The sequence below is a fragment of the Lemur catta genome, chromosome 8 (genome assembly GCF_020740605.2).
Source record: "Lemur catta isolate mLemCat1 chromosome 8, mLemCat1.pri, whole genome shotgun sequence".
NCBI classification, from domain to species: Eukaryota; Metazoa; Chordata; class Mammalia; order Primates; family Lemuridae; genus Lemur; species Lemur catta.
In genome coordinates, this window is record NC_059135.1 from 48,906,176 (window position 1) to 48,912,243 (window position 6,068).

Sequence of the window (6,068 nt, forward strand, 5' to 3'; positions counted from 1 at the left end):
ATGAAGATCTAACAGCTAATCAGTCAGTCTGAATGAAAGGGGTGACCCTGCAAAAACAACAGGAAAATACCTAATCCTACAATTTCCCCAGTAATGGTTAAAGATCAATCCTTGAGTTCTCTCACTAACAGGTACACTGCCGGAGTTCTGTTTTGCACAACTTCTGAAAAGGCTGAATGGATCCAAAAGAGATGTAAATCTCTCTCTTTCAAAATTGTTTCTTTGAGAATCTGCTTTTACGGAGTTCCTAAGTAAACAGCAGAAGATCAAGCTACAGCCTCAACCACATCTCCAGGAGAGTCACATCTCCTGTGATAATCCCTTCTCCAAGGAAGAGCAGGAAACCAGGTCTTGGACTTTGACATCCTTGCAGTTTTTGTGATCTACCTGCTGCCGCTTTTGTTATCAACTGACAGCCATCACTATTTTTTTCTCTCTTCGTCCCCCTTAAAATCAGCAAGCCACTTGGCCTCACTGCTGGTACCCCCTTCTCTTTGGGATGCCACGCTCTCTTCCCCCTTCCCTTCCCTTCTTTCATTCTCTTTCTTCCTCTCTCTCACTCTCTCAATCCTTCTGAGAAAATAAAATAAACCTTTTTTACTTTTATATCTTAATCTCTGTGTGAGAAATCTCTCTCCACCTGAGCCATGAGCCTCTACTCAGCTTCCCACCCTAACAGTAAGCACTGGGTTCTATTACAAATATTTGCATTCCTGTTTGTGAGCTTGTGCCTTCATTCTAGTGCAATCTCCTTTACGGCCAGATGGGTGTGTTACTGCACAGTATTTATCGATTTGCAATTCAGAAATCAATAGCATCTATGCCTGATTGCTTGGATTATTTTATTCATTTTGTCTTGTATTTCTAATTAATATAGGTAAGTTTTAATGGCAAAAGAAAGCAGGCTAAGGATTTAATATTTTGTTCTGTCAATGGAAAAGAAACCAAACTCTGTAACATAGTTGAAAGAAGTATATTCTGAGCCAAATTTGAGGACCATGGCCCCAGAGTCATGCCCAAGAAGCCTTGAGCAAGTGGACTTGCTGTGGTGGGGTTACAGTTTGGTTTTATACATTTCAGGAGGACAGGAATTACAAATCAATACATGGAAGGTGTATATTGGTTTGGTCTGAAAAGATGGGGCTTACAGGTTATAAGTGGGTTTAAAGACTCTTTGATTTGTAATTGGTTAAAGAAATGAAGTGCTTCAAGTGCGGTAAGGAAGGCCACTAGGCCAAGTGGTGCCCGCAGCCACTTCCACCCACCACACCTTGCCTGGCTGTGGTCAAGAGGGACACTGGAAAAGTGACTGCCCCTCGGGACAAAAGTCCGGAGGGCCAGTCCTTCCATCCCTAGACCTGCCAATGGCAGTTTTGGGTCTGGCTGCCGAAGACTGAAGAGGCCCCGACTGGACGACCCCCATCTCCCTCACCGAGCCTAGGGTAACAACCAAGGTAGTGGGTAAGGCAGTGTCCTTTCTGGTTCACACAGGGACTACCTACTCTGTCCTGCCTTCCTTTTCAGGCCCTATGTATCCTTCCCAGGTGTCGGTTATGGGTATTGACGGCAATCCCTCTCGACCCCCCACCACCAGTCCCCTAACCTGTCTAATAGATGACCGTCCCATCACCCATTCCTTCCTTATCATGCCCTCCTGTCCCGCTCCACTATTGGGAAGGGACTTATTAACCAAGATGGACACCACCCTCCACTTTTCCTCCGGAACCTCCAACCTCCTTCTTCTATCTATCTCTCCAGATTCCTCAGCTCCGCCCACAGCCTCTCCCACCTTACCAAGTCCTGCATGCCCCCTCTCTTCTGAACTCATAGACCCTCGGGTTTGGGACATCTCTACTCCAGTGGTGGCCATACACCACACCCCCATCTTCATTCGACTCAAAGACCCCTCATCCTTCCCTTCCTGGCCACAGTTCCCTATTTCACCAACCCACCGCAGAGGTCTAAAACCCATTATAAAACATCTTCTACACGAAAAACTTTTAATTCCAACCAACTCCCCCTATAACACACCTATTCTGGTAAAGAAGCCAAATAGCTCCTACCGGCTAATCCAGGACCTCAGACTCATTAATGAGGTTGTTGTCCCCATACACCCTGTGGTGTCTAATCCTTACACTTTACTCTCTTATATTCTACCATCCACCACCCACTATTCTGTCCTGGACCTCAAGGACACTTTCTTTACCATTCCTTTAGGCCCAGCCAACTACAATCTCTTTGCCTTTATGTGGGAAAATCCTGGCACACACATGTCTCGACAACTCACTTGGACTGTCCTGCCCCAGGGGTTCAGGGACAGCCCTCCACCTCTTTGGTCAAGTTCTCACCCAAGATCTTCTTCAGTGACCCTTACAGCCGAGTACTGTCCTCCAATATGTGGACAATTTATTACTCTGCATCCCCTCATACTCCAACAGCCATACACACACTGCCTCTCTACTCAACTTTCTTGCCTCTAAGGGTTACCGGGTGTCACCAGCTAAAGTTCAAGTATCTGAACACACTGTTACCTTCCTCAGACTGTCTCTCACTCCCTCCTCCCGTCCTCTGACTGCTGATCCCCAATGGACCCTCCGCAATCTCCAGCCTCCCACTGCTGCTAAACAAATTCTGTCCTTCCTCGGGTTCATTAGTTTCTTCTAACACTAGATCCCCAACCTTTCTCTCCTTGCTTAACCCCTCTATGAGGCAGCAAGTGATGCCTCAGCCGGCCCTCTGTTAAACCCTCAGACTGTCTGCCACGAATTCCTAAAACTTCACGGCTCTCTCTTACAAGCACCCCCTCTAAGACTCCCTCATCCTGAAAAAACCTTTTATCTTTACACAGATGAGCGCCAGAGCCTGGCCCTCAGCATCCTCACCCAACCTCTGGGACCTACTCCCATTTCCACCCCAGTGGCCTATTTATCCAAACAGCTGGACACCACGGTCCATAGCAGGCCCCTCTGTCTCCGCACCTTAGCTGCCACTGCTACTGTCACCAGGGAGGCCCTAAAACTCTCCCTGGGACAGAACTTACATGTCTTCTCCACCCACAGTTTACAGGACCTTCTAACTCACCGCTCTTTAGCCCTCCTCACTCCATCTAGACTACAGGAATTCCATCTCTTGTTTATAAAAATATCCCACCATTACTTTATCTCAATCCCCAACTCTAAACCCTGCCACTCTGCTCCCCATTCCCTGCCTATCCCTGTCTTCACACTCCTGCTCAGAAATGGTTAAAACCTCCACTACCTCTAGACCTGATCTGTCAGACAAGCCACTCCCTACAGTGGACTTAACTTTCTTTGTTAATGGCAGCTCCATCACAGGTGAGGACGGCGGGCGCCTATGCCATTGTCTCTGCCTCTCAGGTAATAGAAGCCTCCCGTCTTCCGGAGGGCACCACCTCACACTCACTGCTCTCACCCGAGCCTTACACCTAGCCGAGCCTTACACCTAGCTGAAGGCAGGATTGTAAATATTTACACAGACTCCAAGTATGTGTTTATGATAGCTCACTGCCATGCTGCCATATGGAGAGAATGGGCTTTCTCTCCACCAAGGGCTCCCCTGTTATTAACGCCACCCTTATGTCCCATCTCCTGGAGGCCCTTCAGTTACCCACCTAATTAGCTATCATACACTGCAAGGGACACCAGTCGGACTGGTCCCTTGTCACTAAGGGAAACAACTATGCTGATACTGTCACCTGCAGCGTAACATCCCCCAAACACCCTAGTTTGGCCCTTCTTTTCCTTTCCATTCCTTCCCTCCAACCTCGCTACACTCCAGAGGAGCAGGACAGCCTTCTCACCCAAGGGGACTCAACCACCACTGAAGGGTGGGTCCTTCTTAAGGACGGCAAGCTGGCTCTCCCTAAGGCACAGGCCCTGGAACTCACTGGCCAGGTCCACTCCTCACTAAGGGCCTCTCCCACTTCTTACAGCCTCTATTTTCACACCCTTCCCTATATTCTCTCATCAAAACTGTTTACTCGACTGTGACATATAAGTGCCTCTGTTATCCCTCAAGGGGGCCTAAAACCCCCTGTATCCACCCACCAGATGCCTGGTCACCTCGCCGGACAAGACTGGCAGGTCAATTTCACTCATGCTGCCTCACAGACATTTCAAACTCGTGTACGGGCTGCCTTTTCTCATTAGGCCTTTTCTCATTGACTATTATCTTCCAGCCCAGCCCCCACATTTTGCCTCCTATTTCCCATATCTTTCTCTCCTCAGGCAACTTCTCCATGACAGCCCTGCGGCGACTGGTTTCTCCAATGTTTCTCCAATGCTGCCTGCAGGAATTATCCAGAGTGACAGTAAATCAGATGCCTCTTCATCCCTACTCTCCTCTTCCAGTCACCCCTCTACCAGCCAACTCCGGCCCACAACCCCCTCAAAAGCAGGAAGTAGCCAGAAAGACCGCAGTGCCCTATTATCACTAAAAGGCCAGAATGTAAGGCTGGTGGCGGGCACCCCTCCCCTCCCTAATGGAAAAAGAGGAAGCCCCTCCTATTCCTCCATACCTGCCCTAAAGCTGAAACAAAGAAATTCCTCTCTCTTCCCGCCGAAACCTTCCCTCCAGAGAAACTCCCATCCCCCACCCCTAAAAAGGTATATAAGCCCACCCAGACCTCTGGGCGGGGCGGCTTCTCTGGTTCCACTCGCCATGGGACCATGAGGCTCACCCGGGCCCCTCTCTTGGAACTCGTTACCCCCCCCAGCACCCCAATAAAGGCTCTTTACTTATCCCTTTTAAAAAAAAAAAAAAGAAATGAAGCTTTGCCTAAAGGCTTGGAATGTTTTAAGATAATGAACTCTGTTAATCAGAGACAAGCCACCAGCCATATACCCAGACTCAAGTGATTTGTCATGTAAATTGAACCTGCAGGTGTGATTTAAGCTTCCTCTTGCATAGCCTTAGGCCTCTTAGTGAGTTACAAAGGATATCTCCAACAAGGGAGGGTGTCATGTCATGGTGAGGCTTGTCTGACCTCCCTTCTCATGGCCAGCAACTTAGCTTTAGGGTATTTCTGGGGTCTTCTTGGCTGAGAGGGGTCCATTCTGTCAGTTGGGGAGGGCTTAACATTTTCTTTTAGTTCACAGTTCATGTACTTAATGAAGAACTTAAGCAAATGCTGTTTTCACTTGCTAATATTAATAGTAGGACAATAATAGCATAATACCTACACCACGGATGACAACCTGACCCACTGTCGCAGCAAAGGGAGAACAAAAGGAAGGGTGCAAAAAGGGACTGGTTACGGTCTGCATCTTTTTTATAGTGCCCAACTGGGACCTCCCTAGTGGCTCAGATGTCACCAAGGAACCACTTTGATTGGACAGTTGGGAGTCACATGACCTGAGTCTTAACTACACCTGTAGGTTGTTCTAGGTCAATTTCTGGACTCTATGCTACCTACGCTGCTTGGTCCATGGGTTAGAGAGTCCTCTGCATTCTTTTGCAGCTGGCATGCTAAGTTCTGATTGGCAGATTCATAGGGTATTCCCTCCTCCCCCAACTATGCAGAATTAGGGTGGGGCAGGACCAAGATGGGGGCTACAGCACCCACTTTCATTCCTAGGAGACCTGGAGTCCCTCACTATCTGCCTAACTATCAGACATCATCTGGGGGATGCTAGAGGATGAGGAGCCCAGTCAGATATCAAGGGTGGAGGTTCTTGCTAAACCAACTAAGCAAGATTTTTGCTACAAGTGAATTTTACAAGGAAGGGTACAGGTGTGGGCCTAGGAGAAGCTTCAGGAGCCTGACCACAGTTTAGTCAAGCAAAGAATCTCTGTAAGACAAAAGTACAGATTGCTAACCTAAGACAGGGAAAAGAGATGAGTCCCATGGTGGCTTTAGCTTTCTGCCTAAGGGCACATTTTGGACTGCAGAGTAGAGAAGTGGAGTTCAAAGAGAAACTTCAGGGTCACTGAGTTGGCTGAAGTTAGCAAGGCAGGGTACCAGAGAGAGGGAGCCGTATAGAGAAGGGCTCCAGAATCCTGCATCACCCTTCAGGATCCCCCTGAAGTCTTTAGCCAATACCAAGCTG